The sequence below is a fragment of the Podarcis melisellensis genome (genome assembly GCF_964234715.1).
Source record: "Podarcis melisellensis genome assembly, chromosome: 12".
Taxonomy (NCBI): Eukaryota; Metazoa; Chordata; class Lepidosauria; order Squamata; family Lacertidae; genus Podarcis; species Podarcis melisellensis.
The window spans coordinates 11,741,475-11,755,769 of record NC_138544.1 but is presented as its reverse complement, the minus strand read 5'-3'; positions in this window follow the sequence as shown (position 1 = coordinate 11,755,769).

The window sequence follows — 14,295 nt, the reverse complement described above, 5'->3', positions numbered from 1 at the left end:
CGAAAGTCAGATTTTTTATGAAATTGTGACCCCGGGGCTTAGGGATTTTATCAAAAATATCTTTTTCTTCCGGTTAAGTTGTCGAGGGCTGATTTCTTTTCCTGTGATAAAAAGCCTTCTGTTTCCACCGCCAAACCTTTCAAGGGAGCATTTGCAACCGTTTGGCACCATTTCTGAGTCAACTGCCGAAAGTCAGATTTTTGATGAGATTGTGACCCCAGGGCTTAGGGATTTTTTCAAAAAAATATTTTTTCCCGGTTAAGTTGTTGAGGGCTGATTTCTTTTCCTGTGATAAAAATCCTTCTGTTTCCACCGCCAAACCTTTCAAGGGAACATTTGCAACCGTTTGGCACCATTTTTGAGTCAATTGCCAAAAGTCAGATTTTTGATGAAATTGTGACCCCGGGGCTTAGGGTTTTTTTCAAAAATATCTTTTTCTGCCGGTTATGTTGTCGAGGGCTGATTTCTTTTCCTGTGATAAAAAGCCTTCTGTTTCTACCGCCAAACCTTTCAGGGGAGCATTTCCAACCGTTTGGCACCATTTCTGAGTCAACTGCCGAAAGTCAGAATTTTGATGAAATTGTTACCCCGGGTCTTAGGGATTTTTTCAAAAAAATATTTTTCTCCCGGTTAAGTTGTCGAGGGCTGATTTCTTTTCCTGTGATAAAAAGCCTTCTGTTTCGACCACCAAACCTTTCAGGGGAGCATTTGCAACCGTTTGGCACCATTTTTGAGTCAATTGCCGAAAGTCAGAGTTTTGATGAAATTGTGACCCCGGGGCTGAGGGATTTTCTAAAAAAAAAAAATTCTGCCGGTTAAGTTGTCGAGGGCTGATTTATTATCCTGTGACAAAAAGCCTTCTGTTTCGACCGCCAAACCTTTCAGGGGAGCATTTGCAACCGTTTGGCACCATTTCTGAGTCAACTGCCGAAAGTCAGATTTTTGATGAAATTCTGACCCCGGGGCTTAGGGATTTTTTCAAAAAAATATTTTTTCCCGGTTAAGTTGTCGAGGGCTGATTTCTTATCCTGTGATAAAAAGCCTTCTGTTTCGACCGCCAACCCTTTCAGGGGAGCATTTGCAACCGTTTGGCACCATTTCTGAGTCAACTGCCGAAAGTCAGATTTTTGATGAGATTGTGACCCCGGGGCTTAGGGATTTTTTCAAAAAAATATTTTTTCCCGGTTAAGTTGTCGAGGGCTGATTTCTTTTCCTGTGATAAAAAGCCTTCTGTTTCCACCGCCAAACCTTTCAGGGGAGCATTTGCAACCGTTTGGCACCATTTTTGAATCAATTGCCAAAAGTCAGATTTTTGATGAAATTGTGACCCCGGGGCTTAGGGATTTTTTCAAAAATATCTTTTTCTGCCGGTTAAGTTGTCGAGGGCTGATTTGTTTTCCTGTGATAAAAAGCCTTCTGTTTTGACCACCAAACCTTTCAGGGGAGCATTTGCAACCGTTTGGCACCATTTTTGAGTCAATTGCCGAAAGTCAGAGTTTTGATGAAATTGTGACCCCGGGGCTGAGGGTTTTTCTCAAAAAAAAAAATTCTGCCGGTTAAGTTGTCGAGGGCTGATTTATTATCCTGTGATAAAAAGCCTTCTGTTTCGACCGCCAAACCTTTCAGGGGAGCATTTCCAACCGTTTGGCACCATTTCTGAGTCAACTGCCGAAAGTCAGAATTTTGATGAAATTGTGACCCCGGGGCTGAGGGATTTTTTCAAAAAAATATTTTTCTGCCGGTTAAGTTGTCGAGGGCTGATTTCTTTTCCTGTGATAAAAAGCCTTCTGTTTCGACCACCAAACCTTTGAGGGGAGCATTTGCAACCGTTTGGCACCATTTTTGAGTCAATTGCCGAAAGTCAGAGTTTTGATGAAATTGTGACCCCGGGGCTGAGGGATTTTCTCAAAAAAAAAAATTCTGCCGGTTAAGTTGTCGAGGGCTGATTTCTTATCCTGTGATAAAAAGCCTTCTGTTTCGACCGCCAAACCTTTCAGGGGAGCATTTGCAACCGTTTGGCACTATTTCTGAGTCAACTGCCGAAAGTCAGATTTTTGATGAAATTGTGACCCCGGGGCTTAGGGATTTTTTCAAAAAATATTTTTCTGCCGGTTAAGTTGACGAGGGCTGATATCTTATCCTGTGATAAAAAGCCTTCTGTTTCGACCGTCAAACCTTTCAGGGGAGCATTTGCAACCGTTTGGCACCATTTCTGAGTCAACTGCCGAAAGTCAGATTTTTGATGAAATTGTGACCCCGGAGCTTAGGGATTTTTTCAAAAATATCTTTTTCTGCCGGTTAAGTTGTCGAGGGCTGATTTCTTTTCCTGTGATAAAAAGCCTTCAGTTTCGACCGCCAAAACTTTCAGGGGAGCATTTCCAACCGTTTGGCACCATTTCTGAGTCAACTGCCGAAAGTCAGATTTTTTAGGAAATTGTGACCCCGGGGCTTAGGGATTTTTTCAAAAAAATATATTTCTGCCGGATAAGTTGTCGAGGGCTGATTTCTTATCCTGTGATAAAAAGCCTTCTGTTTCGACCGCCAAACCTTTCAGGGGAGCATTTGCAACCGTTTGGCACCATTTCTGAGTCAACTGCCAAAAGTCAGATTTTTGATGAAATTGTGACCCCGGGGCTTAGGGATTTTTTCAAAAAAATATTTTTTCCCGGTTAAGTTGTCGAGGGCTGATTTCTTTTCCTGTGATAAAAAGAAATCAGTATCGTCCGCCAAACATTTCAGGGGAGCATTTGCAACCATTGGGCTCCATTTCTGAGTCAACTGCCGAAAGTCAGATTTTTGATGAAATTGTGACCTCGGGGCTTAGGGATTTTTTCAAAAAATATTTTTCTCCCGGTTAAGTTGTCGAGGGCTGATTTCTTATCCTGTGATAAAAGGCCTTCTGTTTCGACCGCCAAACCTTTCAAGGGAGCATTTGCAACCGTTTGGCACCATTTTTGAATTAATTGCCAAAAGTCAGAGTTTTGATGAACTTGTGACCCCGGGGCTTAGGGATTTTTTCAAAAATATCTTTTTCTGTCGGTTAAGTTGTCGAGGGCTGATTTCTTTTCCTGTGATAAAAAGCCTTCAGTTTCGACCGCCAAAACTTTCAGGGGAGCATTTGCAACCGTTTGGCACCATTTTTGAGTCAATTCCCGAAAGTCAGAGTTTTGATGAAATTGTGACCCCGGGGCTGAGGGATTTTCTCAAAAAAAAAAAATCTGCCTGTTAAGTTATCGAGGGCTGATTTATTATCCTGTTATAAAAAGCCTTCTGTTTTGACCGCCAAACCTTTCAGGGGAGCATTTGCAACCATTGGGCTCCATTTCTGAGTCAACTGCCGAAAGTCAGATTTTTGATGAAATTATGACCTCGGGGCTTAGGGATTTTTTCAAAAAATATTTTTCTCCCGGTTAAGTTGTCGCGGGCTGATTTCTTATCCTGTGATAAAAGGCCTTCTGTTTCGACCGCCAAACCTTTCAAGGGAGCATTTGCAATCGTTTGGCACCATTTTTGAATTAATTGCCAAAAGTCAGAGTTTTGATGAACTTGTGACCCCGGGGCTTAGGGATTTTTTCAAAAATATCTTTTTCTGCCGGTTAAGTTGTCGAGGGCTGATTTCTTTTCCTGTGATAAAAAGCCTTCAGTTTCGACCGCCAAAACTTTCAGGGCAGCATTTCCAACCGTTTGGCACCATTTCTGAGTCAACTGCCGAAAGTCAGATTTTTGAGGAAATTGTGACCCCGGGGCTTAGGGATTTTTTCAAAAAATATTTTTCTGCCGGTTAAGTTGACGAGGGCTGATTTCTTATCCTGTGATAAAAGGCCTTCTGTTTCGACCGCCAAAACTTTCAGGGCAGCATTTCCAACCGTTTGGCACCATTTCTGAGTCAACTGCCAAAAGTCAGATTTTTGATGAAATTGTGACCCCGGGCTTAGGGATTTTTCCAAAAAAATATTTTTTCCCGGTTAAGTTGTCGAGGGCTGATTTCTTTTCCTGTGATAAAAAGAAATCAGTTTCGTCCGCCAAACCTTTCAGGGGAGCATTTGCAACCATTGGGCTCCATTTTTGAGTCAATTGCCAAAAGTCAGGTTTTTGATGAAATTGTGACCCCGGGGCTTAGGGATTTTTTCAAAAAAATATTTTTCTGCCGGATAAGTTGTCGAGGGCTGATTTCTTATCCTGTGATAAAAAGCCTTCTGTTTCGACCGCCAAACCTTTGAGGGGAGCATTTGCAACCGTTTGGCACCATTTTTGATTCAATTGCCGAAAGTCAGAGTTTTGATGAAATTGTGACCCCGGGGCTTAGGGATTTTTTCAAAAAAATATTTTTCTGCCGGATAAGTTGTCGAGGGCTGATTTCTTATCCTGTGATAAAAGGCCTTCTGTTTCAACCGCCAAACCTTTCAGGGGAGCATTTGCAACCGTTTGGCACCATTTCTGAGTCAACTGCCGAAAGTCAGAGTTTTGATGAAATTGTGACCCCGGGGCTTAGGGATTTTTTCAATAAAATATTTTTTTCCGGTTAAGTTGTCAAGGGCTGATTACTTATCCTGTAATAAAAAGCCTTTTGTTTCGAACGCCAAACCTTTCAGGGGAGCATTTGCAACCGTTTGGCACCATTTCTGAGTCAACTGCCGAAAGTCAGATTTTTTATGAAATTGTGACCCCGGGGCTTAGGGATTTTATCAAAAATATCTTTTTCTTCCGGTTAAGTTGTCGAGGGCTGATTTCTTTTCCTGTGATAAAAAGCCTTCTGTTTCCACCGCCAAACCTTTCAAGGGAGCATTTGCAACAGTTTGGCACCATTTCTGAGTCAACTGCCGAAAGTCAGATTTTTGATGAGATTGTGACCCCAGGGCTTAGGGATTTTTTCAAAAAAATATTTTTTCCCGGTTAAGTTGTTGAGGGCTGATTTCTTTTCCTGTGATAAAAATCCTTCTGTTTCCACCGCCAAACCTTTCAAGGGAACATTTGCAACCGTTTGGCACCATTTTTGAGTCAATTGCCAAAAGTCAGATTTTTGATGAAATTGTGACCCCGGGGCTTAGGGTTTTTTTCAAAAATATCTTTTTCTGCCGGTTATGTTGTCGAGGGCTGATTTCTTTTCCTGTGATAAAAAGCCTTCTGTTTCTACCGCCAAACCTTTCAGGGGAGCATTTCCAACCGTTTGGCACCATTTCTGAGTCAACTGCCGAAAGTCAGAATTTTGATGAAATTGTTACCCCGGGTCTTAGGGATTTTTTCAAAAAAATATTTTTCTCCCGGTTAAGTTGTCGAGGGCTGATTTCTTTTCCTGTGATAAAAAGCCTTCTGTTTCGACCACCAAACCTTTCAGGGGAGCATTTGCAACCGTTTGGCACCATTTTTGAGTCAATTGCCGAAAGTCAGAGTTTTGATGAAATTGTGACCCCGGGGCTGAGGGATTTTCTAAAAAAAAAAAATTCTGCCGGTTAAGTTGTCGAGGGCTGATTTATTATCCTGTGACAAAAAGCCTTCTGTTTCGACCGCCAAACCTTTCAGGGGAGCATTTGCAACTGTTTGGCACCATTTCTGAGTCAACTGCCGAAAGTCAGATTTTTGATGAAATTCTGACCCCGGGGCTTAGGGATTTTTTCAAAAAAATATTTTTTCCCGGTTAAGTTGTCGAGGGCTGATTTCTTATCCTGTGATAAAAAGCCTTCTGTTTCGACCGCCAACCCTTTCAGGGGAGCATTTGCAACCATTGGGCTCCATTTTTTAGTCAATTGCCAAAAGTCAGGTTTTTGATGAAATTGTGACCCCGGGGCTTAGGGATTTTTTCAAAAAAATATTTTTCTGCCGGATAAGTTGTCGAGGGCTGATTTCTTATCCTGTGATAAAAAGCCTTCTGTTTCGACCGCCAAACCTTTGAGGGGAGCATTTGCAACCGTTTGGCACCATTTTTGATTCAATTGCCGAAAGTCAGAGTTTTGATGAAATTGTGACCCCGGGGCTTAGGGATTTTTTCAAAAAAATATTTTTCTGCCGGATAAGTTGTCGAGGGCTGATTTCTTATCCTGTGATAAAAGGCCTTCTGTTTCGACCGCCAAACCTTTCAGGGGAGCATTTGCACCCGTTTGGCACCATTTCTGAGTCAACTGCCGAAAGTCAGAGTTTTGATGAAATTGTGACCCCGGGGCTTAGGGATTTTTTCAATAAAATATTTTTTTCCGGTTAAGTTGTCAAGGGCTGATTTCTTATCCTGTAATAAAAAGCCTTTTGTTTCGAACGCCAAACCTTTCAGGGGAGCATTTGCAACCGTTTGGCACCATTTCTGAGTCAACTGCCGAAAGTCAGATTTTTTATGAAATTGTGACCCCGGGGCTTAGGGATTTTATCAAAAATATCTTTTTCTTCCGGTTAAGTTGTCGAGGGCTGATTTCTTTTCCTGTGATAAAAAGCCTTCTGTTTCCACCGCCAAACCTTTCAAGGGAGCATTTGCAACAGTTTGGCACCATTTCTGAGTCAACTGCCGAAAGTCAGATTTTTGATGAGATTGTGACCCCAGGGCTTAGGGATTTTTTCAAAAAAATATTTTTTCCCGGTTAAGTTGTTGAGGGCTGATTTCTTTTCCTGTGATAAAAATCCTTCTGTTTCCACCGCCAAACCTTTCAAGGGAACATTTGCAACCGTTTGGCACCATTTTTGAGTCAATTGCCAAAAGTCAGATTTTTGATGAAATTGTGACCCCGGGGCTTAGGGTTTTTTTCAAAAATATCTTTTTCTGCCGGTTATGTTGTCGAGGGCTGATTTCTTTTCCTGTGATAAAAAGCCTTCTGTTTCTACCGCCAAACCTTTCAGGGGAGCATTTCCAACCGTTTGGCACCATTTCTGAGTCAACTGCCGAAAGTCAGAATTTTGATGAAATTGTTACCCCGGGTCTTAGGGATTTTTTCAAAAAAATATTTTTCTCCCGGTTAAGTTGTCGAGGGCTGATTTCTTTTCCTGTGATAAAAAGCCTTCTGTTTCGACCACCAAACCTTTCAGGGGAGCATTTGCAACCGTTTGGCACCATTTTTGAGTCAATTGCCGAAAGTCAGAGTTTTGATGAAATTGTGACCCCGGGGCTGAGGGATTTTCTAAAAAAAAAAAATTCTGCCGGTTAAGTTGTCGAGGGCTGATTTATTATCCTGTGACAAAAAGCCTTCTGTTTCGACCGCCAAACCTTTCAGGGGAGCATTTGCAACCGTTTGGCACCATTTCTGAGTCAACTGCCGAAAGTCAGATTTTTGATGAAATTCTGACCCCGGGGCTTAGGGATTTTTTCAAAAAAATATTTTTTCCCGGTTAAGTTGTCGAGGGCTGATTTCTTATCCTGTGATAAAAAGCCTTCTGTTTCGACCGCCAACCCTTTCAGGGGAGCATTTGCAACCGTTTGGCACCATTTCTGAGTCAACTGCCGAAAGTCAGATTTTTGATGAGATTGTGACCCCGGGGCTTAGGGATTTTTTCAAAAAAATATTTTTTCCCGGTTAAGTTGTCGAGGGCTGATTTCTTTTCCTGTGATAAAAAGCCTTCTGTTTCCACCGCCAAACCTTTCAGGGGAGCATTTGCAACCGTTTGGCACCATTTTTGAATCAATTGCCAAAAGTCAGATTTTTGATGAAATTGTGACCCCGGGGCTTAGGGATTTTTTCAAAAATATCTTTTTCTGCCGGTTAAGTTGTCGAGGGCTGATTTGTTTTCCTGTGATAAAAAGCCTTATGTTTTGACCACCAAACCTTTCAGGGGAGCATTTGCAACCGTTTGGCACCATTTTTGAGTCAATTGCCGAAAGTCAGAGTTTTGATGAAATTGTGACCCCGGGGCTGAGGGTTTTTCTCAAAAAAAAAAATTCTGCCGGTTAAGTTGTCGAGGGCTGATTTATTATCCTGTGATAAAAAGCCTTCTGTTTCGACCGCCAAACCTTTCAGGGGAGCATTTGCAACCGTTTGGCACCATTTCTGAGTCAACTGCCGAAAGTCAGATTTTTGATGAAATTGTGACCCCGGGGCTTAGGGATTTTTTCAAAAAATATTTTTCTCCCGGTTAAGTTGTCGAGGGCTGATTTCTTATCCTGTGATAAAAGGCCTTCTGTTTTGACCGCCAAACCTTTCAGGGGAGCACTTGCAACCGTTTGGCAACATTTCTGAGTCAACTGCCGAAAGTCAGATTTTTGATGAAATTGTGACCCCGGGGCTTAGGGATTTTTTCAAAAAATATTTTTCTGCCGGTTAAGTTGTCGAGGGCTGATTTCTTATCCTGTGATAAAAAGCCTTCTGTTTCGACCGTCAAACCTTTCAGGGGAGCATTTGCAACCGTTTGGCACCATTTCTGAGTCAACTGCCGAAAGTCAGATTTTTGATGAAATTGTGACCCCGGGGCTTAGGGATTTTTTCAAAAAAATATTTTTTCCCGGTTAAGTTGTCGAGGGCTGATTTCTTATCCTGTGATAAAAAGCCTTTTGTTTCGACCGCCAAACCTTTCAGGGGAGCACTTGCAACCGTTTGGCAACATTTCTGAATCAATTGCCAAAAGTCAGATTTTTGATGAAATTGTGACCCCGGGGCTTAGGGATTTTTTCAAAAATATCTTTTTCTGCCGGTTAAGTTGTCGAGGGCTGATTTGTTTTCCTGTGATAAAAAGCCTTATGTTTTGACCACCAAACCTTTCAGGGGAGCATTTGCAACCGTTTGGCACCATTTTTGAGTCAATTGCCGAAAGTCAGAGTTTTGATGAAATTGTGACCCCGGGGCTGAGGGTTTTTCTCAAAAAAAAAAATTCTGCCGGTTAAGTTGTCGAGGGCTGATTTATTATCCTGTGATAAAAAGCCTTCTGTTTCGACCGCCAAACCTTTCAGGGGAGCATTTGCAACCGTTTGGCACCATTTCTGAGTCAACTGCCGAAAGTCAGATTTTTGATGAAATTGTGACCCCGGGGCTTAGGGATTTTTTCAAAAAATATTTTTCTCCCGGTTAAGTTGTCGAGGGCTGATTTCTTATCCTGTGATAAAAGGCCTTCTGTTTTGACCGCCAAACCTTTCAGGGGAGCACTTGCAACCGTTTGGCAACATTTCTGAGTCAACTGCCGAAAGTCAGATTTTTGATGAAATTGTGACCCCGGGGCTTAGGGATTTTTTCAAAAAATATTTTTCTGCCGGTTAAGTTGTCGAGGGCTGATTTCTTATCCTGTGATAAAAAGCCTTCTGTTTCGACCGTCAAACCTTTCAGGGGAGCATTTGCAACCGTTTGGCACCATTTCTGAGTCAACTGCCGAAAGTCAGATTTTTGATGAAATTGTGACCCCGGGGCTTAGGGATTTTTTCAAAAAAATATTTTTTCCCGGTTAAGTTGTCGAGGGCTGATTTCTTATCCTGTGATAAAAAGCCTTTTGTTTCGACCGCCAAACCTTTCAGGGGAGCATTTGCAACCGTTTGGCACCATTTCTGAGTCAACTGCCGAAAGTCAGGTTTTTGATGAAATTGTGACCCCGGGGCTTAGGGATTTTTTCAAAAAATATTTTTCTGCCGGTTAAGTTGTCGAGGGCTGATTTTTTTCCCTGTGATAAAAAGCCTTCTGTTTCGACCGCCAAACCTTTCAGGGGAGCATTTCCAACCGTTTGGCACCATTTCTGAGTCAACTGCCAAAAGTCAGAATTTTGATGAAATTGTGACCCCGGGGCTGAGGGATTTTTTCAAAAAAATATTTTTCTGCCAGTTAAGCTGTCGAGGGCTGATTTCTTTTCCTGTGATAAAAAGCCTTCTGTTTCGACCACCAAACCTTTGAGGGGAGCATTTGCAACCGTTTGGCACCATTTTTGAGTCAATTGCCGAAAGTCAGAGTTTTGATGAAATTGTGACCCCGGGGCTGAGGGATTTTCTCAAAAAAAAAAATTCTGCCGGTTAAGTTGTCGAGGGCTGATTTCTTATCCTGTGATAAAAAGCCTTCTGTTTCGACCGCCAAACCTTTCAGGGGAGCATTTGCAACCGTTTGGCACTATTTCTGAGTCAACTGCCGAAAGTCAGATTTTTGATGAAATTGTGACCCCGGGGCTTAGGGATTTTTTCAAAAAATATTTTTCTGCCGGTTAAGTTGACGAGGGCTGATATCTTATCCTGTGATAAAAAGCCTTCTGTTTCGACCGTCAAACCTTTCAGGGGAGCATTTGCAACCGTTTGGCACCATTTCTGAGTCAACTGCCGAAAGTCAGATTTTTGATGAAATTGTGACCCCGGAGCTTAGGGATTTTTTCAAAAAATATTTTTCTCCCGGTTAAGTTGTCGAGGGCTGATTTCTTATCCTGTGATAAAAGGCCTTCTGTTTCGACCGCCAAACCTTTCAGGGGAGCATTTGCAACCGTTTGGCACCATTTTTGAATCAATTGCCAAAAGTCAGATTTTTGATGAACTTGTGACCCCCGGGGCTTAGGGATTTTTTCAAAAAAATATTTTTCTTCCGGTTAAGTTGTCGAGGGCTGATTTCTTCTCCTGTGATAAAAAGCCTTCTGTTTCGACCGTCAAACCTTTCAGGGGAGCATTTGCAACCGTTTGGCACCATTTCTGAGTCAACTGCCGAAAGTCAGATTTTTGATGAGATTGTTACCCTGGGGCTTAGGGATTTTTTCAAAAAAAATATTTTTTCCCGGTTAAGTTGTCGAGGGCTGATTTCTTTTCCTGTGATAAAAAGCCTTCTGTTTCCACCGCCAAACCTTTCAAGGGAGCATTTGCAACCGTTTGGCACCATTTTTGAATCAATTGCCAAAAGTCAGATTTTTGATGAAATTGTGACCCTGGGGCTTAGGGATTTTTTCAAAAATATGTTTTTCTGCCGTTTAAGTTGTCGATGGCTGATTTCTTTTCCTGTGATAAAAATCCTTCTGTTTCGACCGCCAAACCTTTCAGGGGAGCATTTCCAACCGTTTGGCACCATTTTTGAGTCAACTGCCGAAAGTCAGATTTTTGATGAAATTGTGACCCCGGGGCTGAGGGATTTTCTCAAAAAAAAAAAATTCTGCCGGTTAATTTGTTGAGGGCTGATTTATTATCCTGTGATAAAAAGCCTTCTGTTTCGACAGTCAAACCTTTCAGGGGAGCATTTGCAACCGTTTGGCACCATTTCTGAGTCAATTGCCGAAAGTCAGATTTTTGAGGAAATTGTGACCCCGGGGCTTAGGGATTTTTTCAAAAATATCTTTTTCTGCCGGTTAAGTTGTCGAGGGCTGATTTCTTTTCCTATGATAAAAAGCCTTCTGTTTCAACCGCCAAACCTTTCAGGGGAGCATTTGCAACCGTTTGGCACCATTTCTGAGTCAACTGCCGAAAGTCAGATTTTTGATGAAATTGTGACCCCGGGTCTTAGGGATTTTTTGAAAAATATCTTTTTCTGCCGGTTAAGTTGTCGAGGGCTGATTTCTTTTCCTGTGATAAAAAGCCTTCAGTTTCGACCGCCAAAACTTCCAGGGGAGCATATCCAACCGTTTGGCACCATTTCTGAGTCAACTGCCGAAAGTCAGATTTTTGATGAAATTGTGACCCCGGGGCTTAGGGATTTTTTCAAAAAAATATTTTTTCCCGGTTAAGTTGTTGAGGGCTGATTTCTTATCCTGTGATAAAAAGCCTTCTGTTTCGACCGCCAAACCTTTCAGGGGAGCATTTGCAACCGTTTGGCACCATTTCTGAGTCAACTGCCGAAAGTCAGATTTTTGATGAGATTGTGACCCCGGGGCTTAGGGATTTTTTCAAAAAAATATTTTTTCCCGGTTAAGTTGTCGAGGGCTGATTTCTTTTCCTGTGATAAAAAGCCTTCTGTTTCCACCGCCAAACCTTTCAAGGGAGCATTTGCAACCGTTTGGCACCATTTTTGAATCAATTGCCAAAAGTCAGATTTTTGATGAAATTGTGACCCCGGGGCTTAGGGATTTTTTCAAAAATATGTTTTTCTGCCGGTTACGTTGTCGAGGGCTGATTTCTTTTCCTGTGATAAAAATCCTTCTGTTTCGACCGCCAAACCTTTCAGGGGAGCATTTCCAACCGTTTGGCACCATTTTTGAGTCAACTGCCGAAAGTCAGATTTTTGAGGAAATTGTGACCCCGGGGCTGAGGGATTTTCTCAAAAAAAAAAATTCTGCCGGTTAATTTGTTGAGGGCTGATTTATTATCCTGTGATAAAAAGCCTTCTGTTTCGACAGTCAAACCTTTCAGGGGAGCATTTGCAACCGTTTGGCACCATTTCTGAGTCAACTGCCGAAAGTCAGATTTTTGAGGAAATTGTGACCCCGGGGCTTAGGGATTTTTTCAAAAATATCTTTTTCTGCCGGTTAAGTTGTCGAGGGCTGATTTCTTTTCCTATGATAAAAAGCCTTCTGTTTCAACCGCCAAACCTTTCAGGGGAGCATTTGCAACCGTTTGGCACCATTTCTGAGTCAACTGCCGAAAGTCAGATTTTTGATGAAATTGTGACCCTGGGTCTTAGGGATTTTTTCAAAAATATCTTTTTCTGCCGGTTAAGTTGTCGAGGGCTGATTTCTTTTCCTGTGATAAAAAGCCTTCAGTTTCGACCGCCAAAACTTCCAGGGGAGCATATCCAACCGTTTGGCACCATTTCTGAGTCAACTGCCGAAAGTCAGATTTTTGATGAAATTGTGACACCGGGGCTTAGGGATTTTTTCAAAAAATATTTTTCTGCCGGTTAAGTTGTCGAGGGCTGATTTCTTTTCCTGTGATAAAAAGCCTTCTGTTTCGACCGCCAAACCTTTCAGGGGAGCATTTGCAACCGTTTGGCACCATTTCGGAGTCAACTGCCGAAAGTCAGATTTTTGATGAAATTGTGACCCCGGGGCTTAGGGATTTTTTCAAAAAATATTTTTCTCCCGGTTAAGTTGTCGAGGGCTGATTTCTTATCCTGTGATAAAAGGCCTTCTGTTTCGACCACCAAACCTTTCAGGGGAGCATTTGCAACCGTTTGGCACCATTTTTGAATCAATTGCCAAAAGTCAGAGTTTTGATGAACTTGTGACCCCGGGGCTTAGGGATTTTTTCAAAAATATCTTTTTCTGCCGGTTAAGTTGTCGAGGGCTGATTTCTTTTCCTGTGATAAAAAGCCTTCAGTTTCGACCGCCAAAACTTCCAGGGGAGCATTTCCAACCATTTGGCACCATTTCTGAGTCAACTGCCGAAAGTCAGATTTTTGATGAAATTGTGACCCCGGGGCTTAGGGATTTTTTCAAAAAATATTTTTCTGCCGGTTAAGTTGTAGAGGGCTGATTTCTTATCCTGTGATAAAAAGCCTTCTGTTTCGCCCGCCAAACCTTTCAGGGGAGCATTTGCAACCGTTTGGCACCATTTTTGAATCAATTGCCAAAAGTCAGAGTTTTGATGAACTTGTGACCCCGGGGCTTAGGGATTTTTTTCAAAAAATATTTTTCTGCCGGTTAAGTTGTAGAGGGCTGATTTCTTATCCTGTGATAAAAAGCCTTCTGTTTCGACCGCCAAATGTTTCAGGGGAGCATTTTCAACCGTTTGGCACCATTTCTGAGTCAACTGCCGAAAGTCAGATTTTTAATGAAATTGTGACCCCGGGGCTTAGGGATTTTTTCAAAAATATGTTTTTCTGCCGGTTAAGTTGTCGAGGGCTGATTTCTTATCCTGTGATAAAAAGCCTTCTGTTTCGACCGCCAAACCTTTCAGGGGAGCATTTCCAACCGTTTGGCACCATTTCTGAGTCAACTGCCGAAAGTCAGATTTTTGATGAGATTGTGACCCCGGGGCTTAGGGATTTTTTCAAAAAAATATTTTTTCCCGGTTAAGTTGTCGAGGGCTGATTTCTTTTCCTGTGATAAAAAGCCTTCTGTTTCCACCGCCAAACCTTTCAAGGGAGCATTTGCAACCGTTTGGCACCATTTTTGAATCAATTGCCAAAAGTCAGATTTTTGATGAAATTGTGACCCCGGGGCTTAGGGATTTTTTCAAAAATATGTTTTTCTGCCGGTTAAGTTGTCGAGGGCTGATTTCTTTTCCTGTGATAAAAATCCTTCTGTTTCGACCGCCAAACCTTTCAGGGGAGCATTTCCAACCGTTTGGCACCATTTTTGAGTCAACTGCCGAAAGTCAGATTTTTGATGAAATTGTGACCCCGGGTCTTAGGGATTTTTTCAAAAAAATATTTTTCTGCCGGTTAAGTTGTCGAGGGTTGATTTCTTTTCCTGTGATAAAAAGCCTTCTGTTTCGACCACCAAACCTTTCAGGGGAGCATTTGCAACCGTTTGGCACCATTTTTGAGTCAATTGCCGAAAGTCAGAGTT